The 25,683-nt window shown below is 51.5% G+C and overlaps 2 protein-coding genes across 5 annotated transcripts in view; both read right to left on the bottom strand.

Moving 5' to 3' along the window:
• The window catches only part of SLC30A9 (solute carrier family 30 member 9), a 224,796-nt gene extending 223,568 nt beyond the window's left edge, over positions 1–1,228 (bottom strand). For 3 of the 4 annotated variants that reach the window (XM_078777013.1, XM_078777017.1, XM_078777015.1), the window contains exon 1: positions 846–1,228. The gene's annotated coding sequence lies outside the window, so the exon portion shown is untranslated. The remainder of the gene's footprint in view (positions 1–845) is intronic. The other variant, XM_078777016.1, reaches the window with a different exon arrangement.
• MMAA (metabolism of cobalamin associated A) overlaps positions 1–25,683 on the bottom strand; it is a 773,535-nt gene that overhangs the window by 723,561 nt on the left and 24,291 nt on the right. The window lies entirely within an intron of this gene.

Raw genomic sequence — 25,683 nt, 5'->3', positions numbered from 1 at the left:
GCTGATTGGTGGATATACAAAAATGTCTACAACTCATCAGTGTATTGCTGATTGGTGGATATACAAAAATGTCCACAACCCATCAGTGTATTGCTCATTGGTGGATATACAAAAATGTCTACAACTCATCAGTGTATTGCTCATTGGTGGATATACAAAAATGTCCACAACTCATCAGTGTATTGCTCATTGGTGGATATAAAAAAATGTCTACAACTCATCAGTGTATTGCTCATTGGTGGATAAACAAAAATGTCTACAACCCATCAGTGTATTGCTCATTGGTGGATATACAAAAATGTCTACAACTCATCAGTGTATTGCTGATTGGTGGATATACAAAAATGTCTACAACTCATCAGTGTATTGCTCATTGGTGGATATACAAAAATGTCTACAACCCATCAGTGTATTGCTCATTGATGGATATACAAAAATGTCTACAACTCATCAGTGTATTGCTGATTGGTGGATATACAAAAATGTCCACAACCTATCAGTGTATTGCTCATTGGTGGATATACAAAAATGTCTACAACTCATCAGTGTATTGCTGATTGGTGGATATACAAAAATGTCCACAACCCATCAGTGTATTGCTCATTGGTGGATATACAAAAATGTCCACAACCCATCAGTGTATTGCTGGATATACAAAAATGTCTACAACCCATCAGTGTATTGCTGATTGGTGGGTATATCAAAGCGTCATTTTGCCAGCAAACGAGCACAATGGTTGCTACATAATGTACGATGTACAGTACGAGTACAGTACAGTATATTCTATTAAACATGCCCAGATGAACGAAAAGTAAACAATGAGGGAGAGCAACCACAAGGCCCACCTAGTTGTGCTTCACTACCCGCGAATGTAAACGGAGGCGTCGTGCACCCGACCCGCAGATCACCACAGCGGTCTTCGTACAACTAACTACAAGTACAAGTACAAGCGGTGATGCCCTTCTCACCACACAACGCCGCCAGACAGCCGAGCCTGAAACTGTGACATGTCTATCATAAAGATAGGCCTAAATAAATGTTCGGGATCCACACAAGTGATAAGTTTTTCTTCTTTCAGCTTCGACTATTTAGGATAAATATGTATATTAACCGAGAACCAGAAAAACACATCCAAACTCATTCACTTCCGTTAAGTCATTCACTTCCAAATATCTCATTCACCACCGTTATCTCATTCACCACCGTTATCTCATTCACCACCGCTATCTCATTCACTTCCTGATATCATTCACTTCCGTCAATCTCATTCACCGTCGTTTTAATCCCATTCAATTTGATTCAATCTAATTCGCTCCCACATTGTTTGTATTGTATTAGAATACTTGTATTTATCTCTCGATCATTAAATACTAACATTGAATAAAGATCGGTACAACTAGTTCGACCAGTGCCTGAGAAATCGCACAAATATACGCATAACAAGATGTCGCTGCCGCTATCTACATCGCCATGGCCGTCAATATGCAAACAATTCCGCCGAGACGCGCATTCGCACACACGTTTAACCATCAGGCATCATCACACACTCACAAGGAATGAATCACACAATGAACTTCAACGCTGTAGGAGGACATTAGGCCCATCAAGCCTGCGGGTTCCTGTAAAAATGCCCAGGTGAGAAAATGACGACAAAGCTTGGACTTAGACTTAGAGATAGAGGTAAGCTAGACGACAGAGGGATGATCTGATTCAGGAATGTCCTGATTTTAAGTCGAAATATTTTCATGCATTGGCAGATGCAGTTTTGCAGATGCAGTTTCAGTTTGGCAGATGCAGTTTAACATAAAGAGATATATGTAAGATGCTGGAAATGAGTAATACTAATGAAAACAAGTACAGATACATTCAAAGTACACCAACACCATGCCAAACAATTAATACCCTCCAGCGCGGTATTCGGCGCCCGGCAATACCGCCGTGCAGCTCATGGAGGCTGCATTGGGAGGGAGAGGTGCACAATAATTGATTGATTAATTGCATAATTAAAATCAATAAAAGGTTATCATGAAGGAACTGCGCTCCAACGCGAGTCGAAAGAAGTGACGCGACCAAAGACGGAATTCGTCCGAGTTGCTTTATTGAAACAAAACAGCTCAGGTATTCTGACAAAAGCCCGTTTATCGGGCAGCAATATATATACACATTTATGTCGGGAAGTTTGCCCGGCAAAAGCTATACCGGGCATGCCCGGGTATCAAGGGCGAGCCTTGGAAAGGCGAGTCTGGACCTGCCCGGGCGTGTTTGGCTGCGGCCTGGCAAGTCGAGGCTGGGCATGCCTGCACGCTCTGGGCGAGCCCTGAAAAGGCGATAGCGTGCATGCCCGGACGCTCTGGGCGAGCCCTGGAAAGGCGATAGCGGGCATGCCCGGACGCTCTGGGCGAGCCCTGAAAAGGCGATAGCGGGCATGCCCGGACGCTCTGGGCGAGCCCTGGAAAGGCGAGAGCGGGCATGCCCGGGAAAGACGAGACCGGGCGTGCCCGGGAACAGTGAGTCCGGGCATGCCCGGGAGAGGCGCGTCTGGCCGTGTTCTGGCCGGTGCAAGGCGATTGTGTGCATCCAGCGGTAACCGCTACACACGCCCCTCCAGAATCGACCTGCACCGGCAGGGTCAATTTAAGGGGGGTCCGGATGACCCCGCCGAAGCGACCCCTGGAGGGTCGTGGGGAGGGGTCCGACGTGGTGGTGGGTGGTCGAGCGGGGGGAACTGTGGACGGGGGGCGGCCTCGCCGCGGAGGAAGGGCCAACCGTGGTGGTCGGTCGACGTCCATGTGCGCCGGTTTGAGGCGGTCCACAGAAATCCGGTCCGGCCGGCCGCCGAAGTCGACGATGAAAGACTTGTCGCCCCGTCGCAGGACCTGGAAGGGCCCGTCGTACGGCGGCCGGAGTGGCCCCCGGTGCGCGTCATGACGCACAAAGACGTACTCCGCTGTGCGAAGCGCCGGGGGGACGTAGGACTGGGGGCCACCGTGGCGGGACGTCGGCACGGGGGCAAATCGTCGGGCGGCCTCCTGGAGGTCCGAGCGTTGGCGAGCGGCGGACCAGGGACTGGTAGCGTCGGGCACGAATTCGCCCAGGACGCGGAGCGGCTGGCCGTAGACGAGCTCGGCGGCGGACGCCTGGAGGTCTTCCTTGGGGGCCGTGCGAAGGCCCAAAAGGACCCACGGCAGCCGGTCGGCCCAACCGTCGTCGTGAAGGCCGGCCATGAGTGCGGCCTTCATGGAGCGGTGAAACCGCTCGCACAACCCGTTGGCTTGGGGGTGGTAGGCCGTGGTGCGGTGCAGCGTGACCCCCAACTAACGGGCGACCGCGCCCCAAAGCTCAGACGTGAACTGTGGGCCGCGGCCGGACGAGATGTCCGCTGGTGCGCCGAAGCGCGCGACCCAGGTGGCGATGAACGCCTGCGCCACGTCAGCGGTGGTGGTGGAGGCGAGGGGCATGGCCTCCGGCCACCTGGTGGTCCTGTCCACCATGGTGAGCAGGTGGGTGAACCCCCGCGAGGGGGGCAGGGGACCCACCAGGTCCACGTGGACGTGGTCGAAACGCCGTTCAGGCACGGCGAAAGGTGCCAGCGGGGCCTGGGTGTGGCGGTGGACCTTGACCCGCTGGCAGGCCGTGCAGGCGTTGGCCCAGTCGCGGATATTTCGTTGAAGGCCGTGCCAGACGAAACGCGCCGACACCAGCTTCTGAGAAGCTTTCCGGCCCGCGTGAGAAAGGCCGTGGATGGAGGCGAAGATGCGGCGCTGCCAGGAAACGGGCACGATGTGGTGAGGCTGGCCCTGGGAGACGTCGCAGAGCAGGACGGTGCCCGCGAAGGGAATGTCGGCCAGGCGGAGGCCCGTGTCCGCCGCACGGAGTGCCTGCACCGAGGCGTCGGTGGTCTGGTCGGCCGCCATGAGCGCGAAGTCCACGCCGAGGTGGACCGCATTCGCGCTGGCCCGAGAAAGACAGTCGCCACGGCGTTGTCTTTGCCGGCGACGTGCCGGATGTCCGTGGTGAACTCCGACACGGCGGAGAGGTGGCGCTGCTGGCGGGCCGACCACGGCTCCGTCACCTTAGCCATTGCGTAGACCAACGGCTTGTGGTCGACGAAAGCCGTGAACGGGCGGCCCTCCAGGAGGTGTCGGAAATGGCGAACGGCCAGGAATAGCCCGAGCAGCTCGCGGTCGAACGTGCTGTAGTTTAACTCGTTCGGCCGGAGTTGCCGGCTGAAAAAAGCGAGTGGCTGCCAAACCCTGTCCACCCATTGCTCATGGACGGCGCCCACCGCGTAGTTGGAGGCGTCTGTAGTGAGGGCGATGGGCGCGTTGAGCACCGGGTGAGCCAGCAGCGTTGCGTCGGCGAGGGCCCGTTTGGCGCTGGCGAAGGCCGCGTCCATGGCTGCGGACCAAACAATGTCATGCTTGGCCGGCTTGCCCCGGAGGGCCTCGTAAAGGGGCCGCATGAGCTGAGCAGCGCGGGGCACGAATCGGTGATAAAAATTCACCATGCCGAGGAACTCTTGGAGGGCCTCGATGGAACGGGGACGCGGGAACGTGGTGATGGCCTCGACCTTGGTCGGCAGCGGCACGGCCCCGGTCTTGGTGATGCGGTGGCCCAAAAAGTCAACGGTCGTCGCGCCGAAGTGGCATTTGACCGGGTTGACAATTAAGCCGTGCTCGCTGAGGCGACCGAACAGTGTTCGGAGGTGGAGGAGGTGCTCGGCGCGGGACGTGCTGGCGACGAGGATATCGTCCAGATAGACGAAAAGAAACAGCAGGTCACGCAGCACGCCGTCCATCAAGCGCTGGAACGCCTGGGCCGCGTTCTTGAGGCCAAACGGCATCCGCAAAAATTCGAACAGGCCGAACGGCGTGATGACGGCCGTCTTCGGGACGTCGGCCGCCCGGACAGGTACCTGGTGGTAGCCCCGTATCAGGTCAATTTTCGAAAAGATGACCTGTCCCGCCAAACGGGCGGAAAAGTCCTGAATATGCGGGATCGGGTACCTGTCGGGGGTGGTAGCGTCGTTGAGACGGCGGTAGTCGCCACACGGGCGCCATCCACCCCCCGGCTTTGGCACGATGTGCAGTGGCGAGGCCCATGCGCTATCTGAGCGCCGCACGATGCCGAGGTGCTCCAACGCGTCGAACTCGGCCTTCGCCACGGCGAGCTTGGCCGGGTCGAGGCGGCGGGCCCTGGCGTAGACCGGCGGGCCCGTAGTGGGTATGTGGTGCTCGATCCCGTGCCGCACCACGACGGCCGAAAACGTCGGCCGCGTGAGGGCCGGGAATTCCGCGAGCAGGCGAGCGAACTCGTTCGCTGCCGGGAGGGCGCACGCCAGTTCGGTCGGCGTGGAGCTGCTCATCGTGCACGCCAGGGAGCTGAAGGTCTCGGCGTTGACAAGGCGACGACGTTTGACGTCGACCAGCAGCCCGTGCGCGCAGAAGAAGTCGGTGCCCAGCAAAGCCATGGGGACGCAGGCGGTCACAAAAGTCCATTGAAAACGCTGGCTGCCGAAGCAGAGGGTGACGACGCGTGGGCCGAAAGTGCGTATGGCCGAGCCATTAGCAGCGACCAAAGAGGGGCCGCAAACGGCGTCCCGCCTGTCCTGCTCGGAGGCGGGTATGACGCTCAGTTGGGCGCCGGTGTCACACAGGAAACGCCGCCCAGACGCTTTGTCCCGAATAAACAGCAAGTTGCCCGAGTGGCCGGCGCTCATGGCTGGGAATGAACGCCGGCCCGGCCGTTTCCCGACCTGCCGAAAGTGCACGGGGGCCGGCACGTCCGAGCCTTGTGTCCGAACCTGGCGTGGTAATAACACCACGCCCGGTCAGGTGGAGGCCCCGGCCGTCGTGTCGGAAGCGGGCGGTGCGGCGTGGCGGCCGCCAGTTGCACCGGCAGTTCGGCCTCCAACCGCGCAGGGCGCTCGGGCGTCGTCTCGGACGGCGGCGGGCTCCAGGTAACCGCGCCGATGTGCTGGCCCGCCGAGGAGATCTTATCTGCTTCCCTGGCGAGGGCGCGGGAATCCGTGATCAACGTGCCAGCCAGGGCGAGGCGTACCGGGTGAGGCAGCTGGCGAAGGAACAGCTCGCGGAACAGAAAATCCGGAGAGTGCTCACCGAGCAACGAGAGCATATAGTCCATGCGCTCTGACGGGCGCGTGTCGCCGAGCTCGGGCAGAGCGAGCAGGCGCCGTGCGCGTGCTGCCGGTGAGAGGGCGAAAGCGTCGAGGAGGAGTGTCTTCAGCGCGTCGTATTTGTCAGCAGCCAGCGGGTGCTCGAGGAGGCTCAAGGCGCGGGCCGCGGTGGCAGAACCGAGCACCGCCACAACATGGTGGAAGCGGGTGTCGTCCGCGGTGATGCCTCGCAGGGCGAACTGAGAGTCCGCCTGAGCGAACCAAACAGCCGCGTGAGCCTCCCAGAAGGTAGGCAGTTTAAGCGTCACTGCCGTATCCATGTCGGTAGGTCACCAATGAAGGAACTGCGCTCCAACGCGAGTCGAAAGAATTGACGCGACCAAAGACGGAATTCGTCCGAGTTGCTTCATTGAAACAAAACAGCTCAGGTATTCTGACAAGCCCGTTTATCGGGCAGCAATATATATACACATTTATGTCGGGAAGTTTGCCCGGCAAAAGCTATACCGGGCATGCCCGGGTGTCAAGGGAGAGCCTTGGAAAGGCGAGTCTGGACCTGCCCGGGCGTGTTTGGCTGCGGCCTGGCAAGTCGAGGCTGGGCGTGCCCGGGCGCTCTGGGCGAGCCCTGGAAAGGCGATAGCGGGCATGCCCGGACGCTCTGGGCGAGCCCTGAAAAGGCGATAGCGGGCATGCCCGGACGCTCTGGGCGAGCCCTGGAAAGGTGAGAGCGGGCATGCCCGGGAAAGACGAGACCGGGCGTGCCCGGGAGGTTCGGGCGTGCCCGGGAACATTGAGTCCGGGCATGCCCGGGAACAGTGAGTCCGGGCATGCCCGGGAGAGGCGCGTCTGGCCGTGTTCTGGCCGGTGCAAGGCGATTGTGTGCATCCAGCGGTAACCGCTACAATCATAATATATTTTCTTAATCAATTGGCTAATAGCATAACTAAACCACGAGTGCTTCATCCAAAGCGGTAACTTTTTGAAAATCAATTAAATAAGTCATTAATCGAAAAATTAAATAATTAATTGATGAATCAATAAATAATTCATCGATTAATTGATTAATCAATAAATCAAAAATATCCTTTACAGCCAAATCACTTGGTCACTGTCGTGTCCAAATATCAGCTTCCGAACTCAAAAGGTGCCTGATACATTGCCCAGATGAGAAAGAATGAATGAATTAATTAATATGAATGAATGATCGTTTTCAGGACATTTTCCCCGCTGGAGCAGGGGTTAGCCTTGCGGGCCCCATGACCTCATGGTTCCCTGTTTGAGGCAATGTTTTTATGGCCGGATGCCCTTCCTGACGCCAACCCTTAGTCGCCTCTTACGATGCGCAGGGATACGGTGTACCTATTCTAAATCAGGGTACACACCGGGATCATTCATCCCAGCAAGCTGGTACTCAATTTGCCGACCTCGGAAGGATGACAGGCTGGGTCAACCCCCCTGGTGTTAATTCAGCCATCGACCGGGATTCAAACCCAGGATCCTAGGCATCCCAAGCCTGCACCCCAACCGCGAAGCCAACACCAGGCTACCCAGCTCAGATGAGAAAGAAAATAAATAAATGATTAATAATGAAAATAAATAAATAATAATCATTAAAAAATTAAATTATTAATCAATTCGGTCAGAGAACACATAAACCACCACCATTTCATCAGAATCTGCAACTTAAAAAAAATAAAAGTTTTTAGTCATTAATCGAATAATTAAATAATTAATCGATTAATTGATTAATTGATTAATTAATAAATCAAAAATAGCCTTTGCAGCCAAATCACCTGGTCATTGGCATGTCCAAATATCAGCTTCCTAACTCAAAAGGTGCCTGAGTTAATGGTCAGAAGAGAAAGGAAATTTGATTAATTAAATAAGTACTTAATTAATCGCTCATAATTAAATAACTCCTCAATTAATTGATTAATCAAAAAACAAAAAAATAATGTTTTTGACAAAGGACTTGCTCACTATTGTGCAGAAATTTCAGCTTCCTAGCTCAAAGGATGGCTGAGATATCGCCCAGACAAACAAACAAGAAAACAAGAAAACAAACAAGAAAACAAGAAACAAACAAGGAAACAAACAAGAAAACAAGAAAGCAAACAAACAACCACAGTGAAAACCGAGTACTCCCTTTCAGCGTGCGTCATTGCCGAGCCCCCTTCAGTGCCCGGCAATGACGTCATGCAGCGCCTGGAGATGGCATAGGAAAGGAGCGGTGTACAATAGAGATTACATATTGTTATGAATTTGGGGTAGGGGGGAATATCTAGATCCAGGTAGATCTGCATAGGTAGGTGCTCCGATGATCGTGATGGAAGAACCATCTCCATGTACAGTAAGTCAGGGACCTGTAGCCTGGATGTCGGATAAGTTGGATATTTCTCTCTGTTACGAGTGGGCGGGGCATGCTAATTAGTTCAGGGATTATGGGTAAAATTCCCTTGTATGCCATCCCCCCTGTCGCTATCCCGTTGTCCCTTTTGGCACCACACCATAGACACTTAGCTAGGCCCTTAGCTGCACACATTAATTAATTCCCCTCCTCCACAATAAGACTGACCGGAAGAATAAACCCCAAGCGGCCGCGCAGTACGCCACAATGGCGATGGAACATCGTGCCAGGCAGGCTGAGGACACGCCCACCTTGCAAAGGATTGGTCGAGGGAGGGCGGTGATGTCAGATCACGAGCAACAAAACAACTGGCTCGCCGGCATTTTTCTTCTTCTCGCTTTTGGCTCCGTTCCTGCCGGACCTCCCTTCTCACTTTTGGCTTCGTTCCTGCCAGACCTCCCTTCTCGCATTTGGCTTCGTTCCTGCCAGACCTCCCTTCTCGCTTTTGGCTTCGTTCCTGCCGGACCTGCCTTCTCGCTTTGGCTTCATTCCTGCCCGGACCTCCCTTCTGCTTTGCCTTTCATTCCCGGTTGGACTTTCCTTTTGCGAACCGCGAATTACCTGTTGGAGCAACATTGGAGCACCATCGATTCTCCTCCCTTGCATTCATGAAGTGAGCAAGGCTTACCACTGGAGCGGGCGAGACCAGGGCGAGCGAGTGGCTCGGTGGCCCAGCAGCGTGCGAAGGGGGGGCATTGAGGCCTACTTCCCGCCAAGCACGGAGCCGTGTCGGATGACGGCGCTCAAAGCTGACGAGTCCTGACTCACCACGGACAGAGCTAAGTCCCCATGAACAAACAACATTTTATTTGCTTCATTCCCATTTGTTTGTATTCGAAGTGTGTATGTAAGAGCGTTATTACCGGCGTATTCTTTTCCTGTCCCGATATTTATTAAATAAACCCTTGTATTATTTTCCCAACCAACTTTAATCCCGTTTTCGTTTGTGAGTTATTTTCCAAGGGTGAAGACATCGTCGGACCGTCAGGTAAGCCAGCATTCTCCCCCGAACCTCTCCCCCCCCCCCCCCCCCCGTCTCATGTATCGAACCGCCATCAATTGGTTTGCATAAATGCCTCATTAAGCTCGATATTCCATCCACGATCCCCTGGTCTAAACCAAGGGGAAATCGCACGACAATATGTAATATCTTTGATATAAAGATGTGGACACGCAGAGACGATCAAGCACCATCTTTAATCCAGGAAACGGCAACCCAGGCCTCACTCGGCCCCACCCATAGGGGCCTCACTCGGCCGTACCTGGCACTACACTCCTCCCCCCTTAAGTCACATAGTCTTTCAAATATGCTGGTCGCACAATGCGTCGAGAAGAAACACGCGGGCATTGAGCCGTGGACACGACCGGCGACGGTGAGGTGTTGGGCACAGATGACGGCTCCCCACCAGACACCAAACTTGGCTCAACCAAAACCTGAGGAACATCCACACTACTCATTACCATGAACATCCAGCTCCACAGATGGATGGGCAGCTGGCCGAAATGTGGTCAGGGCACCTCAATGGATGAGGATACATCGCACGGCGGAACGGAATTGGTTGTGTGTGAATGACCGGACCCGCGCGCCAACAACTGATTCACATGACGTTTCCAGATAAGCCTGGCCGAAGTACGAACATGTTATTTAGCTGGATTGAAAACTCGGACCACAACAGCAGGCACCCATTTCTGTCAGTGTACGTAGTCTCGTGCCAAAACTGGCTGGTCCACCGTGAATTAACGAACATTGGTCGCCGTAACAACTTCAGGTGCACCAGGTCGAAGTAAATTCAGGCGCGACCACAACTGTCGGCCATACATGCGGAATGCAGGCGTTTCCTGTGTCGTAGAATGCACTGAATTACAATAGGCATGCAAAAATACATAAACGCTACTCTGCACAGATCGAACAGCTTGGCCTCTACGCAAGGCATGTTTCAACGCTTTGACAAATGACCTGGGCATTTGTAGCTGAGTGGTAATGCGCCGACCTCAGGTGTTTGATACCATTAGCATGCACGAACACAGCAAACACCTCAGATACAAAGTGCGAACCATTATCCAAAACTAAAATCTCCTGAACCCCCTTGTTCACAAAAAACACTCTGCAGATGCTCCATCGTGCTCCATAACATGCTGCTTTTGCTGCCTCAACAATGGATCGAGGTCCTCAATGCCAAACAGGAAATCAGAGCTGTCTCCCTTGACATACAGTCACGTGAAAAAGAAAGTACACCCGATGTAATGTTTTGACTTTTTCAACATATTTCAACATTTGATCTTCATTTCAACAATATTGATAGATAAAGGTGATATAATATAACAAATATCATGAAACATTTACATTTAGTAGTCCATTGTATACTTTAAATAAACATAAATGCAAATTTCGCATGTGGAAAAGGTAAGTACACCCTTGGCTCTAATAGGTGGTGTTGCCCCCTTTGGCAGAAACAACCTCAAGTAGGCGTTTCTTATAACTGTCTACCAGTCTCTGACATCGACTGGGAGAAATTTTTGCCCACTCCTCCATGCAGAATTCTTTCAGCTGTGTGATGTTTGAGGGGTTTCTTATATGCACAGCTCGTTTCAAATCCCCCCACAACATCTCGATGGGATTTAGATCCGGGCTTTGACTTAGCCATTCCAGAACCCTCCATTTCTTTCTTTTCAGCCATTCCTTGGTGGATTTACTGGTATGTTTAGAGTCATTGTCATGTTGCAAGGTCCACCTTCGGTTGAGCTTCAACTCCCCGACAGATGGCCTCACATTATCCTCAAGCACCCTCTGGTACAATGAAGAATTCATAGTGGATTCTATGATGGTGAGCTGCCCAGGCCCTGATGCAGCAAAGCTGCCCCAAACCATAATATTTCCACCACCATGCTTTACAGTTGGTATCAGGTTCTTGTGGTCAAATGCTGTCTTTGGTTTTCGCCAAACATGTCTTCTGGTACTGTGGCCAAATAGCTCTACCTTTGACTCATCTGTCCAGAGCACATTGTTACAGAAGTGCTGGTCTTTGCCTCGGTGTTCATTGGCAAACTTTAGTCTTGCCCTGATGTTCTTTCTGGAAGGCAAATGTTTCCTCCTGGCACACCTCCCATGTAGATCACATTTGTGCAGCCTCTTTCTAATGGTTGACTCGTGCACTTTGACATCAACAGTGGCAAGAGCTACCTGTAGGTCCCGTGATGACATTCTGGGGTTCTTAGAGACTTCTTTCAGCATCTTGCGGTCTGCTCTCAGGCTAAACTTGCTGGGGCAGCCTGGCCTGAACAAGTTGGCAGTTGTTTGGAATCTGCTCCACTTGTAGATGATCTTCCGGACGGACAGTCGACTGATTCATTTCAAATTGTTTGGAGATCTTTTTTAATCCCTTCCCAGACTCGTAGGCATCTATAACCTTCTTTCTGAAGGCCTCAGAGAGCTCTTTTGATCTAGGCATGGTGACGCCGCACACTTCAACAACAAAGAACAAACCAAACTAAATGTCTGAGGTTTAAATAAGACAGGTTCCTCAAAGATCCTCTCTATCGATGTTCTAATGATTTGCACCTGAGCTGGTGCACCTGATTCTAATTTTAGGTATTTGAAGTAGTGATAAATGTCGAGGTGTACTTACTTTTTCCACATGCGAAATTTGCATTTATGTTTATTTAAATTATACAATGGACTACAAAATGTAAATGTTTCATGATATTTGTTATATTATATCACCTTTATCTATCAATATTGTTGAAATGAAGATCAAATACTGTATGTTGAAATATGTCGAAAAAGTCAAAACTTTACATGGGGCGTACTTACTTTTCCTCATGACTGTATCTCATGCCTTTGATACGGTCTGGCACCCAGCTCTGCTCACCAAACTCCCCTCCTATGGTATCCATGGAAACCTCTACACATGGCTTGGGGACTTCCTCTCTGGTCGTAATCAACGTGTGGCCCTGAATGGATTTCTCTCATTTCCCCTTCCTGTCCAGGCTGGAGTTCCTCAAGGCAGTGTTCTGAGCCCTGTGCTTTTTCTGGTCTTCATTTATGATCTCTCTGACTCTCTGGAAAATCCTCTCTTTGTCTTTGCTGGTGACTCCACTTTCTGCTGCTCCATACCTCATCCCTCAGATTGGTAGTCTGCAACCTCCTCACTATCTGCAGACCTGGACAAAATCACAAACTGGTCAAACAAGTGGAACATGTCTTTCAATCCTGACAAATCTCACACTCTCACTATGTCTCTCTGAAAAGACCGTCTGGACAACTCTCCCATCTACTTTCTCAACAATCCTCTCCAAGAAGTTCTGTCACTCATGCTTTTGGGTCTCACTATCTGCCATGATCTTTCCTGGGAAAACCACATTTCAAATCTGGCCTCCAAAGCCAGTCGCCGACTGGGCATCCTCCGTCATGCGAAGTCCTTCCTTGGCACACCTGAGCTCCACACCATATACAAGGCTTTCATCCGCAGCTCAATGGAATACTGCTCTCCCCTCTGGGCTGGTGCTCCTGCCTCGCACCTAGCTCGGCTTCACGCTGTTGTAGCCAAAGCTTTCAGAATCATTGGAATCGCCTGCGATGAAGCTAACTCTGAGGGCCTTTCACTCTCTCACCACAGGCAAGTCGTGTTGCGATCGTATTCAGTGACACTACACCATTATCGTGCCAAATTAGGTATCAACACAGGTAGGTGGTCTTTTTGTCTTCTACCTACTCCTCTCCGGCCTTGCTCCCCTGTTCTGTCTGTGCTCTCTCCCCCAAATATTCCTGCAGGAAGCACAAGAGCTGCCAGCAACCCTCTTCTGGTGAAACTGCCAAAATCAAGACTCTCTGCTCACCTTCACTATTTCATTCCTCTTTTCTCCCACCTCTGGGACAAATTCCCTCACTCTCTTCAATTCCGCTCCTCCCTCCAGGTATTTAAAGCAGCTGTTCACCACCATCTCTTATCTTCCCCCATCCAAAACCTTGATCTTTTGTACCCCCGTTAAAACATCCCAAATCCGCCTCTTTCAATCCCCAACTTCTTTCCTGAAATTCCTAGAAGTGTTCATTTGCTTTATACCGTGTACCCCTCCCTCCTCCCCCAAGCCCTCCTCCTTCCACAGATCTCCCGATGTCCCTGTTCTTTTCTGTTTGCTTATGTGCTTCCCTCTCTCTCCCTCTTGTCTCCCGCTCCCTTCATTGCACGTTTTATGTGTCTGTGCGTGTTTTCATGTTCAATGCGTTGGCTCTTATACGAGCCTTGATTCTGTATACAAAAAGAATCGTGTTCTCTGCCGAGGTGGACTCCATTATAACTACTTCCGGCCACTTTAAGTACACGTCGATCACCACCAGAAACATGCGGCCCATGACTGGTCCTGCAAAATCTACATGACCACGCTGCCATGTTCTATCAGCAGGTAGCCATATCAACGACACACGTGAGGGATTATCAGCATCAGTTTGACACGTATCACCTGCTTTTACCTTCCGCTCGATGTCCGCATCGAGCTCGGGAAACCACAACAAACTCCGGGCTAAACTCTTTGTTTTGACCAAACCCAAAATGACCCTCATGGAACTCATTGAGACACCGCTGATGTAAAGCAGCAGGAATGACCCTCATGCCCCACATTACACAACCTTGAGATAGACAGCTCGGACACCTGTGATACATATCGAGCACATTCTGACGTCGAGGGCAACTCGCGCCAATAATCTGACAAAACAAGGTGCGCAACACCTGATCACAGGATCACGACGACTGGCAGAGGTGAGGGGCCACTTCCGCAGCGATTACCGGACCAGATTCAATTTGTTCCAACATGAACACCTCATCCGCAGGTTCGGCACCGACCTTTGTCGACGGCAATCATGACAGGCCGTCACAGGTAGCATGCTGTGCGGAAGCACGAAATTTGATTTCATAGTCGTGTACGCACTGAGGACAAGACACCATCTCTGTGGACGAGCAGAGGTAGTGACTGGAATACCTTTCTGGGGATTAAACAAGAACTGAAGCGGCTGATGATCGGTTTGTAGGAGAAAATGGCGACCTATCAGGTACTGACGAAATATGAACACACCCCATACCAAACTCAGGGCTTCACCCTCAATATGAGCAAAGTTCTGCTCTGCAGCGGTCAGAGCACGTGACGAAAAACACACCGGATGCTCAACACCGTCACTCATTACCTGAGACAAGGCGGCACCGATGCTGTACGACGACCTGTCCCACGCCAGAATGAGAGGACGCGAAGGTTCGTAATGTACGAGTACCGTGTCTGCAGTAAGGTGAGCTTTGACTCGTTCGAATGCTGCTTGTTCCGTCGAACTCCACCTCCACCGAACATCTCGACCCAGCATGCGAGTGAGCTGAGCAAGCTCAGTGCTCAGGTTGCTGACATACCTGTGGTAATACTGAGTAAGCCCAATGAAGGAACGAAGCTGAAGTTTGTACCTTGGGCTGGGCAGGTCAGCTATAGCGTCGACTTTCAGAGGGGCTTTTAACAGCTCATCTGGGGTGATGACATGCCCCAGGTACTCCATGGGGTGATGACATACCCCAGGTACTCCATGGGGTGATGACATGCCCCAGGTACTCCATGGGGTGATGACATGCCCCAGGTACTCCATGGGGTGATGACATGCCCCAGGTACTCCATGGGGTGATGACATGCCCCAGGTACTCCATGGGGTGATGACATGCCCCAGGTACTCCATGGGGTGATGACATGCCCCAGGTACTCCATGGGGTGGTGACATGCCCCAGGTACTCCATGGGGTGGTGACATGCCCCAGGTACTCCATGGGGTGATGACATGCCCCAGGTACTCCATGGGGTGATGACATGCCCCAGGTACTCCATGGGGTGATGACATGCCCCAGGTACTCCATGGGGTGATGACATGCCCCAGGTACTCCATGGGGTGATTACATGCCCCAGGTACTCCATGGGGTGATGACATGCCCCAGGTACTCCATGGGGTGATGACATGCCCCAGGTACTCCATGGGGTGATGACATGCCCCAGGTACTCCATGGGGTGATGACATGCCCCAGGTACTCCATGGGGTGATGACATGCCCCAGGTACTCCATGGGGTGATGACATGCCCTAGGTACTCCATGGGGTGATGACATGCCCCAGGTACTCCATGGGGTGATGACATGCCCCAGGTACTCCATGGGGTGGTGACATGCCCCAGGTACTCCATGGGGTGGTGACATGCCCCAGGTACTCCATGGGGTGATGACATGCCCCAGGTACTCCATGGGGTGATGACATGCCCCAGGTACTCCATGGGGTGATGACATGCCCCAGGTACTCCATGGGGTGATGACATGCCCCAGGTACTCCATGGGGTGATGACATGCCCCAGGTACTCCATGGGGTGATGACATGCCCCAGGTACTCCATGGGGTGATGACATGCCCCAGGTACTCCATGGGGTGATGACATGCCCCAGGTACTCCATGGGGTGATGACATGCCCCAGGTACTCCTTGGGGGTGATGACATGCCCCAGGTACTCCTTGGGGTGATGACATGCCCCAGATACTCCATGGGGTGATGACATGCCCCAAGTACTCCATGGGGTGATGACATGCCCCAGGTACTCCATGGGGTGATGACATGCCCCAGGTACTCCATGGGGTGATGACATGCCCCAGGTACTCCATGGGGTGATGACATGCCCCAGGTACTCCATGGGGTGATGACATGCCCCAGGTACTCCATGGGGTGATGACATGCCCCAGGTACTCCATGGGGTGATGACATGCCCCAGGTACTCCATGGGGTGATGACATGCCCCAGGTACTCCATGGGGTGATGACATGCCCCAGGTACTCCATGGGGTGATGACATGCCCCAGGTACTCCATGGGGTGATGACATGCCCCAGGTACTCCATGGGGTGATGACATGCTCCAGGTACTCCACGGGGTGATGACATGCCCCAGGTACTCCACGGGGTGATGACATGCCCCAGGTACTCAACGGGGTGATGACATGCCCCAGGTACTCCACGGGGTGATGACATGCCCCAGGTACTCCACGGGGCGATGACATGCCCCAGGTACTCCACGGGGTGATGACATGCCCCAGGTACTCCACGAGGTGATGACATGCCCCAGGTACTCCACGGGGTGATGACATGCCCCAGGTACTCCACGGGGTGATGACATGCCCCAGGTACTCCATGGGGTGATGACATGCCCCAGGTACTCCATGGGGTGATGACATGCCACAGGTACTCCATGGGGTGATGACATGCCCCAGGTACTCCATGGGGTGATGACATGCCCCAGGTACTCCATGGGGTGATGACATGCCCCAGGTACTCAATGGGGTGATGACATGCCCCAGGTACTCCATGGGGTGATGACATGCCCCAGGTACTCCATGGGGTGATGACATGCCCCAGGTACTCCATGGGGTGATGACATGCCCCAGGTACTCCATGGGGTGATGACATGCCCCAGGTACTCCATGGGGTGATGACATGCCCCAGGTACTCCATGGGGTGATGACATGCCCCAGGTACTCCATGGGGTGATGACATGCCCCAGGTACTCCATGGGGTGATGATATGCCCCAGGTACTCCATGGGGTGATGATATGCCCCAGGTACTCCATGGGGTGATGACATGCCCCAGGTACTCCATGGGGTGATGACATGCCCCAGTTACTCCATGGGGGTGATGACATGCCCCAGGTACTCCATGGAGTGATGACATGCCCCAGGTACTCCATGGGGTGATGACATGCCCCAGGTACTCCATGGGGTGATGACATGCCCCAGGTACTCCATGGGGTGATGACATGCCCCAGGTACTCCACTCACTTCTGAAAGAATAAGCATTTGTCCTTGTTCAAGCGAAGGCCATGAGCAGCCAACCTAGACATCACCTTGTCCATGTTCTCAAGAAGTTGTTCGGCGTGGCGCCCACAATGAGGATGTCATCCACGTAGCATTGTGCAGGTAAGTCAGTACAAAGACGACCCATCGCCTTCTGCCACAAGCGATCCCGAAACAAAGACAGGTAAACTGGTATATACCCTGACACGTATTGACGGTAAGGAGGTGATGATCCTCCGGCGCGATTTCCAGATGAAAGTACGGATCGCGCAAGTCCAACTTCGTGAAGTACCGACTCCCCGCCAACTTTGAATATATCTCATCAATGGATTACAGTGGATACTGCTCCAGGTAGAGGTTGGGGTTAACAGTCGCTTTAAAATCACCACACAGACGAATACCTCCAATTCCACTTGAGCACTGTGACCACAGGTGTCGCCCACTCAGAGTGTTCCACCGGATCAATGACCCCAATCTTTTCCCACTCAGTGTCCCACCGGATCAATGACCCCAATCTTTTCCCACTCAGAGTGTCCCACCGGATCAATGACCCCAATCTTTTCCGACTCAGAGTGTTCCACCGGATCAATGACCCCAATCTTTTCCCACTCAGAGTGTCCCACCAGTTCAATGACACCAATCTTTTCCCACTCAGAGTGTCCCACCGGATAAATGACCCCAATCTTTTCCCACTCAGTGTCCCACCGGATCAATGACCCCAATCTTTTCCCACTCAGTGTCCCACCGGATCAATGACCCCAATCTTTTCCCACTCAGAGTGTCCCACCGGATCAATGACCCCAATCTTTTCCCACTGAGAGTGTCCCACCAGTTCAATGACCCCAATATTTTCCCACTGAGTGTCCCACCGGATCAATGACCCCAATCTTTTCCCACTCAGATTGTCCCACCGGTTCAATGACCCCAATCTTATCCCACTCAGAGTGTCCCACCGGATCAATGACCCCAATCTTTCCCCACTCAGTGTTCCACCGGATCAATGACCCCAATCTTTTCCCACTCAGAGTGTCCCACCGGATCAATGACCCCAATCTTTTCCCACTCAGATTGTTCCACCGGATCAATGACCCCAATCTTTTCCCACACAGTGTCCCACCGGTTCAATGACCCCAATCTTTTCCCACTCAGTGTCCCACCGGATCAATGACCCCAATCTTTTCCCACTCAGAGTGTCCCACCAGGTTCAATGACCCCAATCTTTTCCCACTCAGAGTGTCCCACCGGATCAATGACCCCAATCTTTTCCCACTCAGAGTGTCCCACCGGATCAATGACCCCAATCTTTTCCCACTCAGATTGTTCCACCGGATCAATGACCCCAATCTTTTCCCACACAGTGTCCCACCGGTTCAATGACCCCAATCTTTTCCCACTCAGTGTCCCACCGGATCAATGACCCCAATCTTTTCCCACTCAGAGTGTCCCACCAGGTTCAATGACCCCAATCTTTTCCCACTCAGAGTGTCCCACCGGATCAATGACCCCAATCTTTTCCCACTCAGAGTGTCTCACCGGTTCAATGACCCCAATCTTTTCCCACTCAGAGTGTCCCACCAGATCAATGACCCCAATCTTTTCCCAGTCAGTATCCCACCGGGTTAATGACCCCAATATTTTCCCACTCAGTGTCCCACCGGTTAAATGACCCCAATCTTTTCCCACTCAGTGTCCCACCGGATCAACGACCCCAATCTTTTCCCACTCAGAGTGTCCCACCGGTTCAATGACCCCAATCTTTTCCCACTCAGTGTCCCATCAATGACCCCAATCTTTTCCCACTCAGAGTGTCCCACCGGATCAATGACCCCAATCTTTTTCCACTCAGAGTGTCCCACCGGATCAATGACCGCAATCTTTTACCAGTCAGTGTCCCACCGGATCAATGACCCCAATCTTTTCCCACTCAGAGTGTCCCACCGGATCAATGACCCCAATCTTTTCCCACTCAGAGTGTCCCACCAGATCAATGACCCCAATCTTTTCCCAGTCAGTATCCCACCGGGTTAATGACCCCAATATTTTCCCACTCAGTGTCCCACCGGTTAAATGACCCCAATCTTTTCCCACTCAGTGTCCCACCGGATCAACGACCCCAATCTTTTCCCACTCAGAGTGTCCCACCGGTTCAATGACCCCAATCTTTTCCCACTCAGTGTCCCATCAATGACCCCAATCTTTTCCACTCAGAGTGTCCCACCGGATCAATGACCCCAATCTTTTTCCACTCAGAGTGTCCCACCGGATCAATGACCGCAATCTTTTCCCAGTCAGTGTCCCACCGGGTTAATGACCCCAATATTTTCCCACTCAGTGTCCCACCGGTTAAATGACCCCAATCTTTTCCCACTCAGTGTCCCACCGGATCAACGACCCCAATCTTTTCCCACTCAGTGTCCCACCGGATCAATGACCCCAATATTTTCCCACTCAGTGTTCCACCGGTTCAATGACCCCAATCTTTTGCAATCAATCGAGCTCTGCTTTGACCCGATCGTGAAGGGCATACGGCACCGGTCGAGGCTTACAGAATCGCGGACTGACACCTTCCTTCAGCTAAAGATGACCTTGAGCACCTTTGAGCTTCCCGAGTTCAGGCCCGAATAGAACTTGGTGTTTTTCCAAGATCCCCTCCAATCGGGAAGGAGACGGAAATGACGTATGCACACTGTAAATGTTTGCCCAATCCAGACGAATGGTGTGCAACCAATCACGACCAAGTGGAGATGGTCCAGAACCATCATCATCAACCACATGCAGAGGCAACACCGCTTGCTGGTCCCGATAACGAACCAACACATCCATCAAGCCCAATGGCTTCATCATCTCCAGTGTAAGTACGAGTGTGTATAGAGGCAAACACCGGACAACCCAACTGACGCCAGATCCGTTTACTCACGAGACTGACTAATGCCCAGGTATCCACTGTGAAGTTGACTGACCTGGTATTCACACTGCCAGCCCCGACCACATCAACAGATGACGGTGCCCGGCCCCGACAGACCCTCCGCACATGACCTGTCTTACCACACCGGTAACACACCTCATTCCGAAATGGACAGCTCCCACGAGAATGTGAACCACCTGACAAGGCTGAAGTGGTAGTTGTCCCTGTAACGTACTGCTTGCCTTCACCTGGACCCCAATCCTGGAAGAAAAACCCTGATCCGCCGACCCAGTTGGAGAATTGCGAGCACGTGATCCTCCTGCAGGAAAATTGCGAGCACGTGACCCTCCCGCAGTTGTGGCATTAACCGCAGAGTCCTCCCCTACAATGGCGTGAACATCCTTTCTCGCTTGTTCCACAACAGCCGCAGTTTCAACCACTTTAGCAAACGTAATCTCTTCACACATTATCCGTAAAATTGATGCGACCATCTTCTCATCTTACAACCCACGATAAAACAATCCTTCAATCTTTGCGATTGTTCATCGTCACCAAAACGACAATCTCCCACCAGGTGCTGGAGCCTCGCCACGAAATCATCCACAAAATCAGCCATGAAATCAGTCACAAAATCACCCACGAAATCAGCCATGAAATCAGCCACTAAATCAGCCATGAAATCAGGCACAAAATCAGCCATGAAATCAGCCACAAAATCATCCACAAAATCAGCCATGAAATCAGCTACAAAATCAGCCACGAAATCATCCACAAAAGCAGCCATGAAATCAGCCACGAAATCAACCACTAAATCAGCCATGAAATCAGCCACTAAATCGGCCATGAAATCAGCCACTAAATCAGCCATGAAATCAGCCACAAAATCAGCCATGAAATCAGGCACAAAATCAGCCATGAAATCAGACACAAAATCAGCCACTAAAGCATCCACAAAATCAGCCATGAAATGAGGCACAAAATCAGCCACTAAAGCATCCACAAAATCAGCCATGAAATGAGGCACAAAATCAGCCACAAAATCAGCCACTAAAATCAGCCACTAAATCATCCACGAAATCATGAAATCAGCCACTAAAGCAGCCACAAAATAAGCCATGAAATCAGCCACGAAATCAGCCACGTTTGAAGACTGCCGGTGGGATCCGTAAGGTAAGTGATTTTCAGCATCCTCGTTGTCCTTATCCCCCTCCCTCCTCACATGCATGAACTCTGCCGTATTTGAACTGAACGCCTTTGGAGTTAAAGCTTGCTCGGCTAATCTGTTTCCTGGTAAAGATTTTAATCGCCAGGAACGCGACAATACATATATATATGATATACATATACAGACTCTCCTCGAGTTACGATGTAGGCGACTTACGACGACTCGCACTTACGACCGTCGCAAACATCTCAGTTGCCTCCCGCTTGTGCCTCCCGCTGACGACATCACTTATGCTCGCTCCAATGCCTTTCAGTGTGTATGTACCGTACTGCCATAATCATGTCTAACAAAAGGAAGAGTGCATCCACTGATGGATCGGAGAAAAATAAGTGGAAGGCGATCGACCTGGAGTTAAAAATGAAAATAATCGTGCAGCTCGAGAACGTTACGTGACTTTTGGAAAAGTTACTACGTTCTTCAGTGTATCAAGAATAATGCTGCAGCATGGGAGGAAGTGTCTGAACGGTGCATGAGTGGCATATGGAAAAAGTGTATGAAACGTTATGTTAATTCGTTCGAAGGTTTCGACAAGGACGACATGATGGACGAGATTGGTGGAAAAATTGTGAAGTTAGCCAGAAGTTTAGAGCTAGAAGTTGTCGTGGAAGAATTGGTGGAGTTTGTGCCGGTGGAGTTATCTAATGAAGACTTAATTGAAATAGAGGAGCAGCGAGTGGCAGAAGAAGTGTGACAAAAGAAGAGGACAAACCGGAGAAGATGTTCACTGTGAAAGTATTGGCTGAAGCAATCGCCATCTTCAATAAAGGCCGACAGATGATCGACCGTCTTGCCAAGTTCGACCGACAACTACAAGAGGCTCTTCGTTGTTATAGAGAAATATACGACGAGAAAAAGAAACAAACTGTGCGGTCTACTCTCGACATTTTCTTTAAAAAAACGACTCCTGCCGCCACCCTCCCCCCTCCCCTTCATCTCCCACAGCATCCACCTCTGCCTCACTACTGATGGATGACCAGCCATCTTGTTCAAAGGAATGATTTGTGTGTTTGTATGTGTTTATGTTATCGGGTATTTTATCACTTCTTATTACAGTGTCACATTATTTGTGTACCTCATTATATGTACCTGGATTTTTGTAAGCGTTTTTTGTACAGTAAAACGCATTGTAATGTCATAAACTCTTTTATTTCAACCCTTTTATTTATTTTACTTTTTGTACAGTGAATGGATTGGATTGGATTATGGGATTTAGGCTGTATCACTTTTAACAAATGATGCTATGGTGGAATACGGACTTGGAAATATGTAATAAGTAATATATAATAAGTCCATGAGGGGTGATTCGACTTACGACTACTCCGACTTACGACCTGCTTGTCGGAACGTAACCCCGTCGTAACTCGAGGAGAGTCTGTATGTATATATATATACATATATATCTATATATATATATATATATATATATATATATATATATATATATATATACATATATATTGTTGCGGATATGGGACTTGGCCTCAATATCCGCTTGTAAATACTCCCCTATTTCCCCAATACTCCCCAACTATTATATCCCCAATCCCCCATTCCCTAGTCCCATTGCCTGTAAATAACACTCTGTAGAACCGACCTTCCCCTTTTTCCCCCATTAAATGTCGTGCCCAGGTCCACCGCATCTCACGTAGACAACTTTCGGACATCTTGCTAGTTATTCTTAGTCTATGTCAGTTAAGGACTCGTTTCCATTAATTCTGACTCTTCGTTGCACCAGAATGTGATTATATGGCACCAGTAGTGAGTTTAGGACCTTCCCATACCTCCTCCCATCTTCTTCCCCAAATAACAACTACAACAACAACTACAACAACAACTACAACAACTACAACAACGGCGCGCGCGGGGAGTGTGCGTCCTCACTCCGGCTCGGTTAGCCGCCATTACCCATGCGCTCCACGGGGTTACCACGAAGGGGCTGGCTGTCAGCTCCTCGTCAAGGGCGGAGCCTGGTAACCCCCCCGCACCCAATAAGAAGGGCGGACCGATTCCATCTGGGGCGGAGCTAACGAGCCGAGGGCGTGTCACTCCCCGCCGGATATACGCAGCGACTTACCGGATGTGACGAGAGATGCGCCCCCAGCTTGAAGAAGAGCCAGTCACCACCTCCAAGCGCTGAGCGAGCTCCACGCATCGACCCGGTATTGCAGTACCTCCGAGAACGGTGCACCTTGAGCCATCGACTGCCCGCTTTCCTTGCCATCAATCCCCGTGTGAGTCAGTTTTTGTCCTGTTTATCTGTCGTCTGTCGGGGCTATTATAAGAGTGTGTCTAAGTGCCTGTCTTCCTATGCTGTCCCTCTTGTCGTTGTAATCTGACCTTCCGCCCTAATATAACCTCCTCCGGAGGTCTTGAGAACTGAACCCTTGGTGTCATGTCATTTTAACCCAGCCGTTGTGTCCTTTTCCTCAATTGATTTAGCGTAGCGCGACTCGGCAACGTTCGAGTATAATCGGGTAACTTGTGCGGACACGGCGGCCATTCCGCTCGGCCCACCCTAACATCAAAGTCGTGTCTGTAACAATTGGTGTCGAGGAGTGAGATTGGACCCGGAGCGCGTTTACGCGCTCGAAATTATAACAGCAAAATTTGATTGTGTTTTACAAAATATAAAAACCCGAATTTTGAAAGTCGCGCTATGGCGGATCAAGACAGCTGGGGTCCGGTAGAGGAGAGTGAGGCAGGGTCGGTCCAGGACCAAATTGAGGGACGTGAGGAGAGCGAAGCAGCGAGGGTAGCAGACGCACAAAATGGCGCCTCGCTGGTCGCGGCGCCCGCGACCGTGGCAGCGCCCCTGGTGGATTCGAACCTTTTCCTCCTGCAAATGAGGGCCCTTATGGAACAAATGGTGGGAATGAGGGCTGATAGTGAGCGGTTGGGAAACCAAATGGGGGTAATGAGGGACGAAGCGAGGGGTACCAGTGAGGGGTTAGACAATAATTTTAAGGAGTTAGACAAGAAATTTGGGAAGTTAGACAATAATTTTAAGGAGTTAGACAAGAAATTTGGGAAGTTAGACAATAATTTTGAGGGGTTAGACAACGGGATAAAAGAAGTAAAGAATGGGTTAATGGGGGTAGAAAATAGAATGGCTGCCCAGGAGAATCAGATAGAAGGAGTGAAAAATGGGTTAGAGGGGTTAGAAAACAGGATGGAAGGCAAATTGAGGGACATGAGGGACCAAGCGGAAAGGGAAGTTAAACAAATGGGGCAGCAGATAGAGGGGGTCAGAATGGGGGTAGAAACCAAACTGGATGCTCACAGGGAGGAAATGGAGCAGATGAGGGTGGCATCTGGGCAGGAGATGCAAGTGATGGGAGAGGAGATCAGAAGAGGAGTGAGTGAGGAGGTCGGAGGAGTGCGCGAGGAGGTGAGGCACTGTAAGGAGCACATGGAGAAGGAGGTGAGAAAGGGGACTGTAAAATTGCAAGGGGGCATAGAGGACCTGACGCAGGAGGTGGAACAGCTGACGGAGGGACAAAAAGAACTAACGGACCAGGTAAAGAAGAACACAGCGGTAATAGGAGGGTTAAAAGCGACACAAAATGACCTAAAAAATGACTTAATAGCGACGAAGAGGGAATGTCAGATGGTACGTGAGGGACTGACAGCGAGGTTGGACGAGGTGGTAGAGGTAATGGAGACGAAGGACCGGCAAGTGAGGACGCACATGGAAACGGTCAAGGTAGCCTTGGAGGACGAGCTTGAGGAGACGTACCGGGGAATAAAAGAGGTGAAGCAGAAATTAGAAGAAGTGGAAGAGGGGATGAGCGAAATTAAGAAGCGACGGAGAGGGGATAAGGAGATAAAGGAGGAAGTAAAAGAATTGGTCCAAAGTCTGTGTTTGGATCGTGATGATGTGCTCATTAACCGGATGAGGGATTCGCAGGTGATGGAGGAGAAGCGAAGAGGAAGAGGACCCGGTGTAAGTGGTGACCAATATGGTCGTGCGTATGATGCGCCAGGTGATTTAAGAAGCTTGGGGGTCGAGATGGACCCGGGTGTTCGTGAGAGGCCGTTGGTGAAGTGTGCGACAGGTCTGGTGTGCGAAAAAGGAGGTGTGCGAGAAAGTCCGACTCTGGGGTGTGTGAGGAAAAAGTGCGTGCCAAGGAGTGAGGGTGCTGGCGAGAGTGAGTCGGTCGTAGCGC

The sequence above is a fragment of the Myxine glutinosa genome, chromosome 4 (assembly GCF_964187855.1).
Source record: "Myxine glutinosa chromosome 4, kmMyxGlut1.1, whole genome shotgun sequence".
Taxonomy (NCBI): Eukaryota; Metazoa; Chordata; class Myxini; order Myxiniformes; family Myxinidae; genus Myxine; species Myxine glutinosa.
The sequence above is the reverse complement of the archived record's forward strand: the minus strand, read 5'-3'. Positions and strand labels throughout refer to the sequence as shown.